This window comes from Macaca nemestrina, chromosome 1, assembly GCF_043159975.1.
Source record: "Macaca nemestrina isolate mMacNem1 chromosome 1, mMacNem.hap1, whole genome shotgun sequence".
NCBI lineage: Eukaryota > Metazoa > Chordata > Mammalia > Primates > Cercopithecidae > Macaca > Macaca nemestrina.
The window spans coordinates 16539229-16561433 of record NC_092125.1 but is presented as its reverse complement, the minus strand read 5'-3'; the positions used below and the strand labels follow the sequence as shown (position 1 = coordinate 16561433).

Genomic DNA, 22205 nt, shown 5'->3' with positions numbered 1-22205 from the left:
TTTTTTTTTGAGAGGGAGTCTCGCTCTATCGCCCAGGCTGGAGTGCAGTGGCACGATCTTGGCTCACTGCAAACTCCGTCTCCTGGGTTCCCGCCATTCTCCTGCCTCAGCCTCCCCAGTAGCTGGTACTACAGGCATCCACCACCGCGCCCGGCTAATTTTTTGTATTTTTAGTAGAGACTGGGTTTCACCATTTTAGCCAGGATGGTCTCGATCTCCTGACCTCGTGATCCGCCCACCTCGGCCTCCCAAAGTGCTGGTATTACAGGCATGAGCCACCACGCCCAGCCAGCATACATAATTTTTTATTCACCCAAGAGTTCTCCCTTTCCACAGTAACAAATTTTAACACTGGCTCTTTACCTAGATATTTCTACTTAAGAGTAATTGAATATACTACTAAATAACCTACTTCGGACTGTTCTTATTCTTGAGCAACTCAACCAAATGAGGATATCTCTCAGCAGATTAAGCAAATATGCAGAAGTGAAAAATACGGAGTATTCTAATGGGCAGAGTTAAAGACACCCCTTCTGGCTAAATGTTTGTTAGCAAAACAGGAAGAGAAGTGTATCAACCAATTAAAACAGAACCAGAAGAGATTGTGGTGTTCTTCCCTACTATCTGAAAGCAATTCAACACAAGAGAATACCAAACCAAAAAATAAGCTGAAGAAAGTCCAACAAGATTCTGATCTTTCCTACGAGCATTGCAGTTCCTAAGGCCTCCAGAGGTCACAGGTCACAGTGTGATCCCAGTTTCTCAATCCAGTCAGTCATTCAACAAATTTTCATACTCATATGCAGAACAGAGTCCTCATTACAAGGGACACACTGAAAGTGAACTCATTATTACTCAGCAAAATTCGGTCAGTAGAACCAGCAAAGGAGGTTTGACACACTCTTTCAGGATATCCACGTGAAAAGGTGGAGATATATGGGCTAGTTATAAGATATTAAGAGCATTAGTAGTTAACTGTAACCGAGACTGTGACTCCTTATAAGCCTCGAGGGAAGCTTCCAGAGACACACTTCGTGTTATTCAGCCAGTTTAACAATTTCATCACCAGCTTAAGTAAAGATATAAAAGATATAAAAGAGTCTGATATAATGTACAGACAGCATTTCTTTGGGAGCACAGGTAAAGGTGCCAAATAATATGATCAAATTCCAAAAAGCATGATGGGAAGAATCAGCTAAAATAAAGCAAAACCACAGCGCAATAAATGTTAGACTTTGCAGTGACATCAGCGCAAGATGGGAAGACGAGGTTCAATGGCAGCATGTGATTAACGGCTCGGGGGTGTTTAGTGAACAGGAAACTCGTTGAGTCTGACCACCGGAAAAGCGAATGCAAACTTGGACTATATCAGTGCAAGCAACATGCAACCTATGACACACACTCCTGCTCTACGCTACACAGGTCACGTTACACCAGCCAGGAGCCCAACTCTGACAGAGACTGAAGGATTTGTTCCGTAGGCCACCAAGGCAGTAGAATTTGAATAAACAAGCAGAATTAGATTTCAGTTCTGTAGGTCAAAAAAACTTTCTGGTACTCAAAACCATTAAAAGGTGGAGACCCCCACCCATTACTTGCAGTGTTCAGGTATTACTGGAAGACCACTTATATAGAGATTATATAAAAGGATCCAAATATCAAAGAAGGGTTAGTTGAGCTACTCAGTGATTTCCAAACCCTGGTCCTTAGTGAAGTTTTCATTGACCCATGCAAAACAAAAGTGTCCGTGTTAGGATAGCTATAAATCCATGAGCGGGGTAGTTTTAACACAGCTCCTCTCTGGATAGGAAGAACTCTCCTTTAGGCCTGACAGCATACATATTCTTCCCCGTTTCCCCACCTTTTCTTTTTTTTGGTACATCAAACGTATTTTGACGAAATGCATTGACAATAAGTAGTAACTGCTGTTGTCAATTTTCAACACACTTATGCAGCAACATTAAATGCTGACATATCTGACAATCCCTAATTTTTTTTTTTTTTTTTTTCATTTTACAGGTAGATGAAAACAAAAGGTATAGGAACAACATGACGAGACAATTTTTAAGGTCCTTTCTGGTCCAAAGATGCTATGACAACTAGACTCGACTTGCTGCTTATTTTCTCCCTTCCTACCACCCAACTTGGTTATATAGTACTGGGGTGGGAAAACGAACCAAGGAATTGGGTTTCACTAAATATGAAATCTCTCAAGAAGCAGAACCTCAACAGTGAGTCAAGATCTGGCTCCCTTCTACAACTGCTATTCTTTGGAAGCAAAGTTTATGAATTAAGTTCCGAAAGGATCAAAATAATCTATGTCTAAAGTTGGGAGCCTTTTAAATTCCTATCGCATTGTTACCACTCTTTTAAAAGGCGTCACAGCTAAATGCAATTGGAACAGAAAAAGCAATTTCTGAATCATCGATTTCAAGGTAAACCAAGTAGCTATGATCCTCATGCAAAGCATTCACATATAAACTTACTATAGGTCAAGGCAAAGAAATGACATAATCATGAAAAATATAAACTATCCCAGTCAGACAGGCATTTTCATTACTCTAATACATTCGTTTTACACGTTAAAGAAACCCCACATTTTGGTGCTGTAAGGGATCATGAAAATACTTTCATCCAAATTCATTCGTGACAGGTGGTAGAGGCAGGAAGCTCAAGGTTCCTGTCTGTGCCTAAAGCTTTTTCTACTCTCATCCTGCAAGTGAATTAGGCACATTAACAGAAGTAGAAAACCTAGAACACAGTTCAGTATTCTCTAGGACTGTACTTTGTATTTCGTTGAAGTTCAATACAGAAAAAAAAAAAAAAAAAAAAAAAGCAGCTTTTCAATTAATACCCCAGGCTAAATTTTCTTTAAATTCAGTATGTCTTTAACAGGATTTGTAATCCTAAATCACCACCATAAATTGATCAGAAGTTCAAAAACTCAATGCCTTCCTCAATCTCAAAAAATAACCCTGCACTTATTTACCAATTATGGTTGGGGGCAAGGGGCCGTATTCACATAAACACATAGTTCTTTGCAAAGTATGCAGGAAACACAATCCCATTTAAACTAGTTTCAATGCCCATAGTGCTTTTAAACCAGTTTCAATTACCAAACAACTGGTTTTTCAGGGTAGCTAGTATTTCCTTACTTTAAGAAATAGATTGACTGCTAATTTCAAAATAATAACCCGCTTCCCCTTTGCCTCAGGTAAAAAGACCCACAAGGTGGGCAAGTGTTTACTAAGCTCAGGTATCAAGGAACCCTTCAAAACACCATCCCAGTCTTGGGGAACGGGGAGAGAAAAAAAAAGAAAAAAAACACCTTCCAAATCCATATTACACAGCTTTAACTACAGTAAGCATCATAGAAACCAAATCATGATCTGATAATTCCCCTATTAGACTAAAAGTTACATTCCATACATTTAAAGCTCTTTGAGAAAATCCATGATTTAAATACATAAAAAGCATTTAATGAAAAACATATACTTAAAGCAACTGGGTAAAATCTGTGGCCCATACTAAAAGCCAGAAGCTCCACCCCCATACCTATGATCCAGCTCTTGCTTTATTTTCCGGACCAAGTGCTTACACTGCTTCTTATACAAGTTCATTTCACCCCATCTATAGGTAGCATGTGGGTACTGATAAAAGCTGTTTCTGATTTCATTTCCTACTTCCCAGATGTTTGCTCTGTAGTTTTTCTTTTTTCTTTTTCCTTCAGCTATTTATGAATACACTCTAATTTAGAACAAATTCAATATGTCTTATTTTAAGCTGGGCAAGGCACACAATAAATGAGCACTACCAAGATAATTTCAAGATATTTATCCAGCGTATAAGTTTGCCTACCTAGGCAAGATTTGGACAGGCTGCCATGATCTTGCTTTAGAATAAAAGTGCTTAAAAAACATCACTGGGAGCCTGCTGCTGCTGTTACTGCTGAAACTACGGGCTATTGTGCTTGTCATAAAAGGGCTTGTGCTTAGAAATGAAAAAATCAAATATCCTCTGGGGAGAAGATGTCCCTAACACAATCCCTGGTATGAATCATGCAGATACTTTAACTGCATCTCTTCCCAAAATGGATCAATGGAATCCTTTTGGAGGAATCAACGTGATTTATACCCAAAACTTAAGATGGCATTTTCTCATGAATAATACTCTCTTATAACTCTGAATCAAGCAGTGAAATTCAATCAAGCAGTAAACATCTTTTAAGTGGAAATATTGTCTAAACGGGATGACAAAACAGAACTCTGAATTCTTTAAGTAAGTCCAAACATGAAACAGACATTCTTAAATGATGTAACTAAATACAGTAACCAAGTTGTCTCTTGAAATTCAACTTTAGGAATGCCAAAAATAATAGGCCACCTCTCAATATCCGCAAAGATACTGGTATGTGTAGGTTTTCTAGGAAAGTAATAAAAAGCAACAGTTTGGGAGATCTTTTTTCTTCAATTACTAATTGTAACACTAGAAAAATTACAACCTAGGCTGCACACAAACGCAACTCAAATGGGCAGTTTACTAAACGTCTGTCATAAGAAAGCCATCTAGTGTTAACGTTTAGAATGGAGACTGCAGACAAAAGAGGCAAAGAAAAGAAAAATCTGTGCGACTATTTTGAACTTCACTGAGCAAAGCCATGAGAACCACCAAGATTCTTTGAGGGTTTTTTTCCTTGATTTTTGAAAAAAGCCATCCTTGTCAAAACCCAGTCTCAATCTAACCAAATCAAAAATGTCTACAATTTTATTTTGACCAAAATCGTGTTTTGTTGAGCATAATTCCGTGACCAATGCACTTGATTTTTTCCAAACCTCAGGCCAGAGTCATCTTGGGCTAAATTAATTTAACTGAAGCAGGTTAATGATGACAAATATCTCCCAGAGGAGTAATGCCAAGTTGTTCTCTCTTTCCGAGAAGCCTCGGCTCCTCTTGTAGATGATGAGCCGAAATTGATTCTTTGGGTTTGCGGCACGGCTGAAAATTAATCTGTAGGTTTTCCTGGGGATATTCCTAGGACGTGGGCAAACTACCCTCACTGACACGGGAAGACCCGGGGAGGCACAGGAGCTGGCAAAGTGGGAAGAAAGGTCGCGCTGAGTGAGAAGGGCGCTCGCCCGGCTGCTCACGGTCTTACAAAGAGGGATCCGTCCCGGTGAGGGCGCGCGCTCGGGGCGCACCCCTTCTAGAAGGGGAATTAGCCCCGCAGCAAGTTCGGCGTCAGCCCGCCAGGCGCGCCGGGGGAGCTGCGTCGGGCAACCGCGAGCCCTTCCAGAGAGCGTTAGTCAGAGCGGAGTTCTGGGCACCTGGAGGAGGTCCTCCTCAGTGCCTGTGTCGCCGACACGGGAATAACCTTTCAGACGATCGATAACTTGAAGAGAACAGGCGGCGACGGCTCCTCTCCTAGCCTGGGCCCGGGAGCGCGGGTGCATCTGCGTCTACAAGCCGGACCCTGCCCCGTGCCCCTCGCACCCCCGCGCCCCTCGCCGCCGTCAGCCCCCCGAAGGGCATCCCCTTCCCCTTCGGGACAGTCACCGCCTGGCCGTAGCCATCCCGAACCTACCCTCGCCACGCTGCCCGTCGGATTCCCCGACACGAACCTTCGCAACACCGTCCGCCGGGACCTGCTACAGCCTGTGCGCGCCGGGCGGCGCATACCCGGGCTGCCGCCTCGCCGCCCGCCGCTGCCCCGGGCTGCCCATCGGCCCGGACTCTCCCCGCGCCGGGCTCCGGCGGAGGCGGCCCGGACCCGCCGGCGGAGGCTGGAGCTCTCGGCCTGCACTCAGGCGGCCGGCGGGGGCGCGGCGCTCTTCCTCCGTCCTCCTCCTCCTCTCGCTCCGCCGGCTCCTCCCGGGCTCCCAGTCTGCCGCGCCGGCTCCCGATGCCACCGCCCGCCCGCCCGGCGGCACACCGCCCCCCGCCCGCTCTGTGGGCTCCCATTGGCCGCCGCCTGCAGGCCCCCTCGGCTCCGCCCCACGATTGGGCGCGGGCGCCGTCAGTCTCACCGCCCGCCGGGCTCCAGGCTCAGCCGGTGCGCTGTTCCCAGGCCCCGCGGCGCGCGGGAGCGGCGCGTCCGGGAGGGGCCCGAACGCCTTTCTTGGGGAGGGGGCTGTGGAGCGCAGCATGAGCGGCGCTGGGCGAGCTCGAGGGCCGGGCAGCCTACCTGGACCCAGGCTTATAGAGAGCTGTCGCCGTCCTCGCCGGTACTCGCTTTCGTCCCTCTGAGGAATAAGTTAAAAACCCCGAGTCTGGTTCTGAGCCTTCCTCTGGCGCAGGCGCGACCCCACCCGGCCCTCCTGTCGCCCAACTTGGGACAGACGCGGCGGCCGGGCGTTCGGATCCGTGAGCCTCGGCCGCTGGGGCTACATACACAGCCCAAGACGCCACAGAATCGCCGAGGCCGCGCAAACGCCCAAACGGCCGCATCTCGAAGTGATCCCATATGAAGAAGACAGCGCGAGGAAGCAAGACCCTGCTGTGTGCCGGCCCCCGGAGGGCGCCCCGGGCCCGGTGGGTCGGAGGGTGGGGAATCACAGAGAAACACGCAGGCAGTAAAATCTTAGGAGGACAGGGGGTGCCAGCGTGCAGGAAATGCTGCTAAGAGACCTTTAGAAGCCAGGGAAAACGGAGAGACCAGCAGTTCCAGGCACCCGCATGCCAGCCCGGTCCGCTCAGCCCTTCCTCCCTGCCCTCCAGGCAGCGCTCAGCCCACGGTAGAAATGTCTTGGATCGTTTTTTCCGACGAGGAAAAATTGAACTTTTTATACCCAACGTTTCTACTTTCTTAGAAATGTTGACTCACCTTTGAGGAAGCATTACTTGAAACTATTACTGTAAATTGCTTGACATTTGAATTAGATGCAGAAAGATTAAAGGGTCTCAGAAGAATCTTTTAAGCTAGACTGGAATTGACTCTGCCTAAATGGACAGCAACAGTCATCTATACGCAGAAATAATAAAGCAGGTGGAGGGAGCCTCTAACTTACCTTCCAGCGACACCGTAGGATTTCCTGAGCAGGCCTTTTTGTCAGAGTTTTGAGCTGGGTTCCCAGAGACTGGATTGGGGCTTTCGGTTCCTCCCCTTCTAGAGTCAGACTTCTTCCCGAAGAGAGAATGTTATCTCTACTTCCCTATCACAAACACTTCCTAGAACACAGCCCTGTTAAAAGTTAAATACAGGCGGTCCCTCCCACACTATATTTCTCTGTGATCTGAAGCTGTACACATTATACAATCTTTTGTATCTCTTTAAATTATAGGTATAATCTGTGGGATTAGGTATAACTAAACAGGTCAAAAAGCAGTCCTGTGACATAATACAATTCCTGAGCACTCCAGGATTTGATGAGTTTCCCAACTGTCACCCCATTATCAGCATTTACAAGATTGTCATGTATTCATTTAACAAACATTCGTGGAGATCCTCTGATGTTCCAGACCATGCTAGGTGCTGGGAATATAAAATGCACAGGACATAAGGCTCGGCTCTTCAAGAGCTCACCATCTGACAGGTGTATTCTCATTCATTGTAGATACTCTACAAGAGATACCAACATTATCTCCTATGTACTCAACAAAACCCTACAGGAGCAGCACCCGTGAAGGAACTTTTCCTGGGAGTGCCTAGGGAGGACATACTCACGTTTCACCTTATTGCACGTTTCATTGTCTGTAAGGGCCTTGAGGAGAAGAACTACATCTCCAGCATTTTGATCCCTAAAGCACAAATCGACTGCAGCTCGGAGCAGATCCTGGATCAGTGGGTGGTCATTGAGGTGGGTCTTGCTGCTACAGCTGCAAATGTCCATTGTCTAATAGATGAAGATGAACCCACTCCTTAATATCCAATACATAATGATCATACATGGAAGTCTGACCAGACACTCTTCGATGACGGTGCTAGCCGCAATTCTCACCCTCTCACCTTCCCATCCCACTTCTTGTGCTTTGCAAACTAAAACTGAAATATCCTAAGTCCCACTACCAAGGTTGACAGTATTTTTTTTAACGCCTGTAATTGATTCTGTGGAGTAAATATTTGTGTGCGTTTATGAAGGTCCATGGGACTTTCTGACTTTCCCAGAACTCCACGTCACATGAGGTTGGCCTTCATCGGAATGTTCCTGCCTTCAGCAGGTGCTGAGTGAGCCCCTTTGCTGTGCAGAACAATGGTGATACATACAGGCAAGAGCAAAACCCATAAGGTATCCACCTCACAGTCAACCGCGAGAGATCTTCAAGAGACACATCTCAGGAATGATTCTGAACCTTCTTCACCAAATAAAATATTCCAGAAATGGTATTAGATTTTAATGTGTGTGTCCTTCCTTGCTAGTCTTCCTACCAGCAGCCCTCTTGTTTCTTGCCTTTTTAGGCAAACAGCCTGAAACTTAGCGCAGAGACGGTGGAACTGCAGCACGTGTGAAGATATCAGTGCATCATTTTGGCCTCAGGACATCTTACTGAAAATAATTCTATATTAAAGCTATACATTTTGCTGAAATTAAAAAAAAAAATCAATGGTGAATTACAAAATTGTATTTGCCTAAAGGCTAGTGTGAACTTACCACTTTCGCCTTCTCGCAGGCCAAGGTTTTCCCTCCCCTTGTTGCCCAAGCCTCACTTTCTATCCCTCAAAACTCTTCTTTCTTCTGTGAATTGCATCATGTTCTAGGGGTTCCCAAAGAAACAAACTCAAGGGATTAATTCTTTTTACAATTTTGATTCAGCACATCCACTCCTGAAATAATTCCAACATCACTCTTACCTATTTTTCTCTAAGTGTAAAGAGAGCTGGAGTTCAAAGACACACCAACTGTCTACCCTGTTCCAAGGTTTTGAACTTCTTGGCTGACCTTACCTGGTACTTCTAGCTATTTACCTTTGAATTTAGCAAAACGGAAGTTTTGTTTTCTTGACACACTGCAGCAGGATTCTACTTACAGATGAAATGTGTACACTGTAATAAACCTGAATAGCTAAGTTAAATAAGGGTTTATACTCCTATCCTTATTTCCTCCTTCCCTTTTCTATTACTAACCATCTTTTAATAAGTATTTCTTTTATGTCAAATGAATAGGTATAATTTGCAACAAATACGCTTTGAATGCGTATTATGTTCGGGGTATTATATTAGACTCTTTAAGGACCCAAAGGGCAATATTTATTAGAGTATGTGAATTTTATGACAAGGAGAAGAACTTGAGAGCAGGTGCTCAAGATCACCAATGAGTGGCGCCCACAGGGAGAGCAGGAGAGCCAGCCACCTGGCTTGGGCCATCCAGCAAAGGCCTCACCAAAGATGTGAAACTGACAAGGCAAGAAGGAGAGAAGAGAGCACTCTACCCTTGGTGAGATGAAGCACGGTGGGTGCAGACACAGCAGCCGCCTGTGCAAGGCATGTTTGGGAAACAGTGGTGCCCTTTGGCCAAGCACAGGCTTATTCACTTGTATAACAAACACTTACATGGCACTTCATCCATGCCAGGTTCTGTTTTCCTCTTAAAAGGGAAGTTCTCACAGGCAGACAACCGTATGGGTGCTGCTGCAACTTTTCTTTCTTTTTTTTTTTCTTAAAGAAAACCTCTTACAACAGAAACATGTTTGAATATGGTCTTGTGAAGTAAATTAAGAAATGCAAAGTTCTGTTGCAATTTTTAAAGAAATGGTTCAGCTGCAGCTCCGAACAAAGCACATGTTTATCTTAAAATGAAAACCACTAGAATAACATAAAACCAACAGAACAACATAAGTGATGTGCTAAGTACCCTATACTGTCCGTAATAGCCTTAGAAGAAACCCATCTAATACAAAAGTCTCAGTTCTGTGGATATCTACGGAGGCCTACTATGTGTTCAGTTCTGCTCTGGGGAATGCGGATTATTACAGATAAATAATGAAATTATCCTCAAGGCAATAAAATACTACCTAGCTGGGAGTTTCACAGAGGAAGCAATTCTCAGATTACTGCAAAGACAACACATTTAAAATGCCAATTTGAATTTAATGTTGTATAGATGTGTGACACGGAGATCTGGAGTGGCCAATCTTGGATGGCGTGGTTAAGGATCACTGACAAATGTCCTTCAGAAGGAAAAAGTTTCTTGAGTTCTTAATCATATGTTTCAGAAATTTAAAATCCTGTATGTTTGTCTTTGCTGTAATGTACCCAATCTAATGTATCTCCAAGAATCTTCTAAGACAGGTGGTTTGTTTCTTTTCTGATGATTCAAATCTTGGCCATAGCTATTTTACATTTTATACCCCTTTTATCTGTTTCACTTTCTCTACTCTCAGACCCACAGGTTAACAACTTGTACCAACTTTATCACTATGAGAGGTATCTTCTGCCTCTTGCCTCACTTTGGAAAGAGAAAGAAGAGGAGAGAAGGGAAGGGAAGGGAAGGGAAGGGAAAAAGAGAGAGAGAGAGAAGGGAGGGAGGGAAGGGAGGGAGGGAAGGAGAGAAGAGAGAAAGAGAGAGGGAGCAAGGGAGAAAGGGAGGGAGGGCAGAAGGGAGGGAAGGAAAAAGAAAACAGAGAGGAAAGGAAGGAGAAGAAGAGGAGGAAAGGAGGAGAGAGGGAGGGAAGAAGAGAGGGAGGAAGGAAAACAGCTAAAGACACAGTAGATCATCAGTGTTTGCCTCTTGCTTCTATCCTTCAAAGAGGAGACTGGAACTTTATATCTGGCAACTCACACAGAACCTGGCAAGGTCTTGCTCGATATCTGATGAATGAGTAGGGAGTGGGTGGATGGATTGCACTGAGAGAAAGTACTGTATTGATTTTTCTGTTTTCTTCCATAGCAGATTTAAAGTGTATATCTTAATCTTCCCAATTTTATTTCTACTTGGGACAAACAGGATCCTTTAACGAGTGCTTTTGGTTCTATTTTTACAAAATAACAATAATAATGACGTATTAGTTGAACTGATCTACAGAGCATCTGCTATTCTATACCACTAGATGGCGTTTATCAATAATAATGCTCAAAAGCACCACACATACTCTGCCGAGTAATAAATCTAAAGAAATCAGTACAGAAAAGGCATATACAGCATACCACATATGTATATAGATTTACATTTTACATTTGATTTCTTTTTAATATTGGCTGTGTATCTAGGGCTGCCTATAATTTGACAAACCACTTGCTTTCCTAATTTTAACAGTCTTCTGTAACAACAGTTTAGGTTGTTAATTAAACTCTAAGCAGCCTCAATGTGGAAGACATTTCACAGTACCTGGTGACTATTTCCAAGTCTTTCTGCAGTGCTGATGGAAAAACACACCCCCTGGGAAAAAATAATCTAGAAAAAGTTGAAAGCAATATGGAGAGAATGAAAAAAAGTAGAGAGACTGTTCTGCCTGCCTTCATCATTCATTCATTCATTTATTCATTTAACAACTAGGGATTGGGCACCCAGTATTAAATGCTTTGGAGGATGTGCTTGCTATCTCATGAAGAAAAACTGTCAAAGCACTGAGAGGAAAATGTTTATGATATTTAAATCCTATAAGGGGACAGATTTTTGTTTTTAAAAAATCAGGAGATATAAGGGAGAAATAGAGATAAATTTGAAATGCTCCATCAAGACTATGTAGTTTCTGCTTTCCAGGTCCAAGTGGATTAGTGAGGCCACATTTCCTCATTCTAACATCTGGTTGTCTGAGAAATAACTGCATTTGAGATTTCCTGGGGGGAGACCTAAGTAGGAAGGAAATTGAGGAGAGAGATGGGAAGGAAGGGGAGCAAAGGAGCAGTGTGAGGAGGCAATCAGAGAGAAACATGAGAAGAGTGGCCAAGGGTTAGAAAGGTAAATCCTACCCACATAATCTGAAAATTAAGTCTTTGAAACTGCTTTGATATAGAAAGAGCAAGCTCATACTATATTTTAAGATTGTAGGAGTAAGGAGAAAAGAACCATAAGAGGAAATTGAAACACCTTAGCTCTCCTAATTTCAGTGTTTCCAGAAATTGTAAAATCAGGTGTCAACTTTGCAAAAATGAACTCTGACTACTATGAAATTGTACTACTTTATTTCCAGAAATGCAACAAATGACTAAGTAAAGAGCCTGTGGCAGACACCATTTTCATCCTAAGAGCCTGTGGCAGACACCATTTTTATCCTAAGTAAAGAGCCTGTGGAAGACACCATTTTCATCCACCTACAAAACACAACAACAACAGAGACCGTCACCATGTGACGCTGTTGCCTACAACTCAGTGACCTAAAACCAAATCTATCAAATTTTCCCGAAGGCTGACAACCTTTGCTAGCCATGACATTTGTGATACAGATGTCACTGTGCTAAATACTGGACCCAAGAGAGTCTTCTCTTGGATTCTTCTCTTTCTCTGCCTTCCATGATCCAACAAGAATGATTCTGGTTTCCTCCAGCGATCTCTCACACCAGCGCAGCCGTCCTCCTTAGGTGCTTTTGTCCTTGAGTACGGACAACTCTCTTAAATAAGCTCTTTGTTTTCTTCCCCCTGGCTTCTAAACCAGTGGTCCCCAACCTTTTTGGCACCAGGAACTGGTGGAGGGGAATAGTTTAGGGATGAAACTGTTCCACTTCAGGTCATCAGGCATCAGTTGGATTCTCATAAGGAAAGCACAGCCTGGATCCCTCCCATGCGCAGTTTACAATAAGGTTCATGCTCCTATGAGAATCTGATGCTGCCACTGATCTGACAGGAGGCGGAGCTCAGGCAGTAATGCCAGTGATGGGGAGCAGCTGTAATTACCGATGAAGCCAGCCAGCCACTCATCTCCTACCGTGCCACTCGGTTCCTAACAGGCCACAGGCCGGGGGCCAGGGACCCCGTTCTAAACCACTGGACACACAGTCCTTTAAGCACATAAATTTCCAGTTCCCAATTCTTCTGGGTTTCTCATTGCATACTAAATAACATCAAAGTTCTCCTCACCTTCGTAACATTTGCACCTTCCATAGACTGCCTCCAACCTTAGTTTCCTGGAGGGAACTCTCAGCAGTACTGACCACTGCAGAACACTTTCTCCTTCGTGGAACATTCACCTTCCTTTGCCCCATTGTGCTACCTTCTCCTGGAACCCTTCATTCCTCTCTGACACTTCCCTGCCTCTGAAACTCCTGTTCTACCACCTTCACATCTGATGCACCTCAGGATTTCTCCTACCCTTCACCTGTTTCCTGGCAAATCTCATCTTTTCCAATGTTTACAATTACAGTCCTTGTGCTGGGACCCATGAACCAAAATGGACAGCCTAGGAATGGCTATTCAGCTCCCAGGAAGCTAAGTATGCAGATAGATCAATAGAGATATAGATATAGATATAGATATAGATATAGATATAGGTATAGGTATAGATATGTATCAGAGGTGAAGACTGTGAAAATGAACTCTCCTGTGATAGATTGTATACCAGATACCGACATGGCAAAAATGAACTCTGACTACTATGAAATTGTACTTCTCAGTCAACATGTCTACTTGGATGCCTCAAAGGTAGCGCAATCTCAATACACTTCAACCCGATATGTCAAAAAACGTAACTCTCCAGACTCCATTTCCTGTGATCCCCATTTCAGTAATAGCATCACCACCCATTTATTTGTCGTTCCCAAAAGCTGGGGCTTCTCCTCAACCCCTCCTTCTCCCTCATGCTTTAATCCAATCAATGACCAGGCCTCTATCTCTACCTCCTAAATATATCTTGCATGTATCTACTTCTCCTAACATCCTTACTGCACCATCATGTCTTGCCAGGACAATAGCAACAGCCTCCTAAATGTTCTGTCTCTCTTCCTGCCTTCTGTCCAGCTCTTCTCTAATTTATCTGCCCTTCATACACACAAATCAGATCACCTTCCTCCCTTGCTTTAAAAACCTCAGAGGCTTCCCATTGCCCTCGAGAGAAAACTCCCTTAACCTGTCCCTGCCTGCTCTTTCCAGCTGCCCGCCTTGCTCCCTATTCTTCAGCAATACCAAACACTTTCCATAGTTCTACACTCAGCACATTTCACCTCTCAGCCTCCACACAGACTTCCCGTGTGCCAAGAGTTTCCTTTTCTACCTGCTTCTGTCTTGCTAACCCCTCTTCATCCTTCAGGTCTCAAATGGCTCTCCCTCAGGATGATCCTTCTTGATCCCTATACTAGGCCAGGTCAACCCTCTATCTTCTTGTGGAGGTTTGGATCATAATCCCAAAACACACATTCCTGAACACTGTAGTCCAGAATGTCAAAATGCTGAAAGATCAAAATCTCTAAAGTCTAAAATCCCCAAAATCCTAACCACAGGATAGTTGTATCATGTTAGGCCAGCTCTTATGGACTATCTCTGTGCAATTGCCCATAATCTAGCCCTGCAACACACTTTTTCATATGTTGAATTTTCCTTTTAGGTATTTTTTTCTTTTCTTTTTTAATTTTTTCTTTTGTTCTTCATTTTTTACTATTTCAAATGGTCAGCATTATGTTTTACAATTCACTATGCTATATACTTTATCTTTATGTCACTTCCAATACCGGAGGTATAAATCATGTGAAATCTTCTAGAGAATTCTAATTTCTTTTACACTTTTTTCTTTTTCTTCTTTTTTTTTTTTTTTTTTTTTTTTTTTTTTTTTTTTTTTTTTTTTTGCAAATTTGAGCCCACAAGAGTGCACTATCAGAATCTTGACTTTGTGGATAAGCATTGTGCACGTATGTGAAAACGTTGAAGCTTCCTCAGTAAATGAAGAGAAGTCGTTATTGTACATTTTCTTTAGGAAAGATAAAATTTCTCAAAATCTCAGTTCTTTTGGCAACTGCACATGCAGTGGTAATCAGTTTTTTATTAATCTTCTCAAAAAGCGAAGGTTGTTCTTCACAGTATTTCAGATGACTGAAGTGGAGGCACACAATTGCCAGCCACAGTGGCATGGCTTTATACACCTCCTTTTTACCTTTTCTTTATGAATATGGTTTATCTGCTCGTAACTGTTATACCCATGTGGCTACCATTCATATACCTGAGTATTTATGCTTGCAAAAACATATATGTTGTTATTGCCTATTTTATTGTGTAAAGTGGCCTATGAAGTGTCCTGTCCTGTGTGTTTATATGTTTTTCAAATAAAACCCCTTTTAAAAGTGTAAATACATATCTTTTAAAGAGTTTATTATTTTTTTCCAGAATTATATTTTGGGAATTTTGATCTTTTAGGATTTCAGCATTTGGGATTAAGGCATCCAAGATGGTGCCTTTTGGAATTCTGATCAGTTCTCCTTTTTATGGCATTTAGAATTGTCCCTCTCAGATCTCCTTATGCTTTCTTACGTGTGACCTCTTTCTTTCCCACCAGCATGTACACTCTGTGAAGGCAGGAAGTGTGCAGGGGCCTTGACTTTCTCTTCCATAAAACATTCCTTCACAACCCAACCTACCTGCGAACCTCCCAATAGCCTTTGCCAGTGATCCCAACATGAGTCCCAGATAGGCCTCTGCTGGTGCATCTGGTAAATGAGGAGATGAGCCCAGCAGAGGTTCCTCATCTCTGCTGAGGGACTAATGTCCCATCAGAGAACCAATTCATCCTAGGGGAAAAGACACATTTAGCCACTTCTAGAACCTTATAGTTAGAGAAGAGGGATGATAATACAGCTATGGGAACATGAAGGTGGGCTCCATGATAAATCAATGTAAGTGATAAGCATCATTTTGTCCTAAAAATGACAATAATTTTCTCCTGAAAATGATGCCTATCACACATAATGATTTGTCCTGAAGCCCATCTCCATGTCCCCATAGCAGTATTATAGGGAGAAATTGGGCTATACTCTAAAATTATATATTAAAATTCAGTGTGGTCCTAGGACACAAGCCAATTGCATTCTTTTTTCTATTATAATGTGACCCAAAAGAGAGAAAGACTGCACCCAGATTCAGTACAGACCTCCAAGCAGCACTGGCACATCTGTAGCAACATCCTGCACAAGGTGGCAGAAGCAGCAGCAGGGCCCATCAGGAGACGAAGGCAGTGAGGGAGAGGATGCCTGAGGTTCACAGAGGTGGGGGTCGTGGTATTTGGCAGGTGTGGCTTTATCCAGACAAGCCAGAAGCTGCAGCCCCAGCACCAGCTGCAGTGTCCCTGGTTGAAGCTGCAGAGCTACCAGTAGATTCAATCCTGTGCAGAGACTCATCCCCTGAAGATGCCCAGACATGTGTTGGAGAGATAATGATTTTGTAGAGAATTGGTTTTCTGTATTAGCAGATGGGGCAAGAGCCAAAGAAAAACAAGGAATTACCCTGAACGTGGCCCCTTCTGTACCTGAGGCCAGTCTAAGGAATCTCTGTTGGCATACAAATAGACTGAGCGTGTCACTGGGCTTTACAGATACAATCTCAAATGCTTCGTTATTACTGTGATAGGTACAATCTATGTCTTGTCTCTCTAACCACATTTGATAAGTGATGGAGATAAGTCTGTCTGAGCACCTTGGCCACTGTTCAAGGAGCTTTGAGGAATGGCATGAGCACATGGTATTATTCTGAGAGTACAGCACAGAGGGAGGGAGGCATTACTCATCAGTTTTTACCCCTCTGAGGGTATAAAACTTGGAAAATGCAAATGGGCTTTCTGTCTTTCAAGGACACAGGGCCAGAACCCCAATTTCTTGATAATCCTGTTATGTAAACATACTTGTTTCGCCTTTACATCTATTCTCTTCATTATCTACCCACCTCGTTCCCAGAGGAAATTAGAGAAGAAGGGTGTGAAGAGTGAGTGTTGAAGGGATATGTGGGCAAGTAATTATGATAAAGTGGTCTCTCTCTTCAACAATGTTCTAATAACAAAAAGCAATTGCTTTAGGGTCACCTATTATATTCATTATCCATGCCTTTTCTCCATGCAACAGTACAAGCCATCAATAATAGAGTATGATTGTTTCCTCCCAAAAGACAAGTGATGTGAAATAAACCACGAAGCGACGGTGTCTCAGACAAGATTCTTTATGTCCCTGTGCTGTTCAAGACTGTTTCTCATTGCCTCATAATTACCCACCAAGGACCAGCTCTGTAGCCTGCATTCCACAGGAGCAGAGTGACACCTACAACATCCAACAGCCCCGGTAATCCATCAAGTGCCCTAACTATGGAGCCCGACCATTTATTACCATACCTTCCATTGACAGTCACTCCCTATATTCCCTGAGTGAAGCCTGCCTAAAAGGAAAAAAAAAAAGTCTATGTCTACCTGTGATATTATTATATATATATGTATGTATATTTACATATACAGGTTTTTGTCCACAGTTCCTGATGCATAACTCCCATCGCCCTTGTTACAATCCACAGAATCTCTCTTTGAACTTCTCCAGCCCTCCTTTTACTTGCCCAAGGAAGGACTCTAATCTGACTGTGGTTCTTAAGACCCTCATTCCAGAGGTGGTCCTACCCCATACCCTGTAGAAAGGAATGCTGCAGAGAGGCCAAGAAGAATCTGAACAGACAGGCCTCGCTGGGTTTAGCTCATACCCTTTTTGTCCAATCACATTCCTCCATGGTTGTCAATCCAATGAATGCCTAGCCAATGAAGTCCACATCAAAGGCCCATGAGGACAGGGTTTGGGAGCTTCCAGATAGCTGAACATATGGAGATTCCTGGAGGCCAGGACACCCAGAGAGGGCGTGGAAGCTCCGTACCCCTTCCCATATGCCTTTCCCTATGCATCTCTTCATCGGTATCCTCTGTTATATCCTTTATAATAAGCTGGAAAATGTAAATGTTTCCCTGAGTTCTGCGAGCTGCTCCAGCAAATTAATCGAACCCAAATTAATGGGCACCCCAGCTCGAAGTCAGTTGGTCAGAAGTTCTGGAGGCCTGGACTTGCAACTAATGGCTGAAGAGTGGGGAAGTTTTGGAACTGAGGCCCCAACCTGTGTGACCTGATGCTATTTCTAGATAGATAGTGTTGGAATTGAATTGGAAGACACCTTGTTGGTGTCTGCTGCTGAACTGTTGTCTTGAACTGTTGGAAGGGGGAGAAATACATACTTTAGAGTCACAGACGTCTTCTATGTTGACTTCTATTATGTGGGTGTTCAAGCAGAGGGAAAACAGTTTGAGCTTTCCCTAACACTATCTATCTACAAATCAGTGATACCCTTCAAACAGCAGGTCCCTATTAGTTCAAAGAATGCACCACATTACATTTCATTTGTTCTTGTTCCTATCCTTTCATGTTTTCAGTGGCTTACCACTAGAGGAGACCTATACAGACAAGATGAGACAACATGCAATTATCATCTTTAGTATTCCCACTGGGAAAATTGACTAGCATTCATGTGGAACAATAAAATCAAATTTGCTGGCACTTTATTCCCAATTCATGGGCATAAAAAAAAAAAAAAAAAAAAGATCTAGTGGAGGGGGCAGGTCACTGTGCACGGGGGAAAGACACCAAAGAGGAAGTGCATCTGTATTGATTGTAAACATATAGTTAAAGCACTGAGCTCATTCATTCCAAACATTATTTTCCTTCTTTCCTGTTAAGAAATGTTAATAATCTTGACTTCGTACATGTTATTTGGAGATCAGAGAATCTCTCTTTAGCGTTGTCACTTAACAAACATGTATATATTGAGCACCCTCCTGGGGAGAGAAGCCCCAGTGGCTTAGGTCTATCTCACAGGTGAAACTGGCTTATATCCAGTTTAAGGCTGAAAAGCCCCAAAGAGTGTAGGGCAGGTGACAAGTGTATTAGTTCATTTTCATGCCGCTGATAAAGCCATAAACAGACTTGGAAGAAAAACAGGTTTAACTGGACTTACAGTTCCACATGGCTGGGAAGGCCTCAGAATCATGGCAGGAGGTGAAAGGCACTTCTTACATGGTGGTGGCAAGAGAAAATGAGGAAGACACAAAAATGGAAACCCCTCATAAAACCATCAGATCTCGTGAGACTTATTTACTACCTTGAGAACAGTATGTGGGAAACTGCCCCCATGATTCAAACTGTCTCCCACCAGGTCCCTCCCACAACACGTGGGAATTATGGGAGTACAATTCTAGATAAGATTTGGGTAGAGGCACAGAGCCAAACCATATCAACAAGGATGTAAAACAACTGGAAAATAAATGCCCATTCATTCACTTTTTTCATTGCTTCATCCATCCATCTATCCACTTACCAAATTTTCTTTGTGTGCTACTATATGCCAAGCATAGTGGTCAGCACTGCAGTTGCAAAGATGTATTGAGCTCAATCTCTAGTGGAAGACACAAACAAGAAGACAATTTGGAAAAAAAAAAAAAAAAAAAAAGGAGAAAGAACTTGAATCCACTCCAACAGCCAGGAAGTGATACGATGCTAAGGTCAGCCCCAAAGAATGCCAGGTATTGACCAGAGGAAAAGATGCTTAGTTTGGATTGGATTAAAATGCCTTTCCCAGGTACTTTGTAGCTGTTACTTTTCTCTAATTTTTACCCATTCCCCACCTCTTCACACTCTGCAGCTAAGTCTGATAAAAGCAGCATTTTCCTGTATCTTAACAACTTTTTCATTGGCCTTAGCAAAAAGTTATAGTGTATTAAGGTTGTTTTTGAACCAAATATGGTGAAATAGTTTCCAGTTTAGAGACAATGCAAAAAGGGTTATTTATTCTTTAAGATAAAGTTTCCTGATAAAATAAATGTATACCTAAGTATATATGTACTACCTAAGATTTTAAGCTGGACTTTTTACCTTAAATTGTTGCTTTGCTAAGTTTCTTCTTTTTCTTGGTTTTTATCATTTCCTTCATTTTTACATGCTGGCTGCAAGGGTAAGCAAGAAAAATCAAATTAAATTAACAGATATGAGGAAATGTAAAAAATTCTGAATCTCTGAGTACCACATAAGCCCATCTATGCAACATGGGCATAATTTTCCATCCTCCTTAAATTCTTAAATATCATGTGATCCATCCAGTAATTTTAATTCAAATGAGTATTTTTTATATTGAAAAAACAGCCTTAGCACAATCTTCTGTCCTTGAAGTGTTTAGTCAGCAGGTATATTGAGTTGTAGAACTGAATAGGGAAATTCTATGGTAGTTTGAGAGAATACAGATTTTATTTCTATTTTTGTGTGCAGAGTCTAGTATTGGGTACCTACAGAACTTTAACCTGCTTTTCCATGCTTCTTCAGAACATAAACTTAGCTAACTAAGCCTTTTTGGCTCTTTCCAAAGAGCCAAAGGAAATAAGACATGGTGTCAAAATAAGATGCTGCATTACTTTTTGTAGCTGCTGTGAAAAAAAAAGTTTATTCCATTTATAAGTAGGGAAATAGATAAGGCTAATTAAAAGGACAGTAAAGTGCATCAAGGAGGCTGGGTGTGGTGGCTCACACCTGTAATCCCAGCACTTTGGGGGACCGAGGTCTGCGGATCACGAGATCAGGAGTTCGAGACCAGCCTGACCAGCACGGTGAAAACCTGTCTCTGCTGAAAATACAAAAATAAGCCGGGTGTGGTGGCATGCGCCTGTGGTCCCAGCTACTCGGGAGTCTGAGGCAGGAGAATGGCGTGAACCTGGGAGGCAGAGCTTGCAGTGAGCCGAGATCGCCACTGCACTCCAGCCTGGGCAACAGAGTGAGACTCCTTCTCAAAAAAAAAAAAAAAAAATGCATCAAGGAAAGAGACTAAAATCTGGCTCCTAGCTTGGGAATAGTTTGGACACACAGAGAATATGATAATATTATTCATCTTTGTTGCAACCTAATGATTCACCTGTGACCATTTCATCACTCCCGTGACTATTGCTCTTCATGACAGAACGTTTATTATTCAGGTAAGACAGGTTCTACCACCAAAAAGTTGACAATTGAGACTCTCCTTCATGCAGTCTTGAATATGACTCTAAGGGAAGATAAAGCCATTAAGTTGATCTTACATGTTAACCGTATTTGCCAGGTTATGCAATTTGTTCTTTCATTAAACTGGGAGCCAGGTGGTCTGAGGTCTAGCCTGGCTATGCAACAGACAAGCTATGGGATTTAGGGACTTCACTTGATCACTGAGCACCTCAATTTGTTTGGCTGACAACTATGGAAAGGGAATTAATAACCTCTAAGATCCCTCCTGGTTCTTAGGATGTAACAATCTGTAATGAATGGATGGAAGGATGCAATCCTTCAAGGTTAGCAGAAGCCACTGTACTCAGAGAGGCCTCTGCTCAGTATGGAAGGGGAATATTTCTGATTCTTCAGGCAATGCCACTTTCTAAATACAATTTGTTGTGCTTCTGTGTTTGTTCTGATAAAAGCCTGTTTTAGGCAGGATATTTCTTCTTAAAACTAATGACCAAAGAGCTGTTCACCTCCTTGCCTCCTTACGGTTTTCTATGAATTAAAGTAATTAAAGTTAGAAGGTTATCATTTTTATTTCATTTTAAAAGTTGGTTGAGTGGAGTAGAAATAATTTCTAAGCAATGGAGTCATAGATCATAAAATTTGACAGTTTAAAAGAAAACTACAAAGGTTTCCAAGTTTCTCCTGTGATAATTCAAAATCAACAGGAACCTTTGCTGTTTTAAAGCTATTTTAATTTAAAGTTACTTTAACTGGATTTTTTTAGGCCTTTAACAGTTTTGGTATCCAATGTGTCTGAACTGGGAGGCAGGCACAGATTGATGAAAGTGAAGGTTAAATAAATTTATGTGCCTTCTTTAAGCTGGTGTCAAATGTTGCTAAAATTACAGGATTATGGGCTGGGCATGGTGGCTCATACCTATAATCCCAGCACTTTGGGAGGCTGAGGCAGGAGGATTGCTTGAGCTCAGGAGTTCCATACCAGCCTAGGTGACATGGGGAGTCCAGCCCAGGCAATATAGTGAGACGCTACCATAAAAAGAAAAAAGGTTATAGGATTATGAGTGATAGATACATGGTAGACAATTTACTAGTTTTTAAAAAATATTTGTCATAGAATGATTTGTATATGCAATTTAAGAGTAATTTGTATTTGTGAAACTATACTATTACTAAAACTTTTGTGATGGATGCTATTCATGTTATAGAAATAATTTATCATTAGATGATTTTAATCCTTTTATCTATTAAACTTATAAAGCTAAGTGACAGTTCCCTGAAATTTCTGTAAACATGCATTATTTATTTGATAGCTTGTCTTTCATATTTAATTGTTTGAAGTTAATTGTATTTTTAAACTTTTCTT

The 22205-nt window shown here is 42.4% G+C and overlaps 1 protein-coding gene across 9 annotated transcripts in view; it reads right to left on the bottom strand.

The window, feature by feature from the left end:
* LOC105464131 (signal induced proliferation associated 1 like 2) overlaps positions 1-7107 on the bottom strand; it is a 235726-nt gene extending 228619 nt beyond the window's left edge. For 3 of the 9 annotated variants that reach the window (XM_071074212.1, XM_071074242.1, XM_071074239.1), the window contains exon 1: positions 5582-5726. The gene's annotated coding sequence lies outside the window, so the exon portion shown is untranslated. Of the gene's footprint in view, positions 1-5581; positions 5884-6181; positions 6277-7004 lie in introns of those variants that run through there. The other 6 variants (XM_071074238.1, XM_071074232.1, XM_071074226.1 and 3 more) reach the window with 6 other exon arrangements.
* Between the last annotated feature and the right edge of the window lie 15098 nt (positions 7108-22205).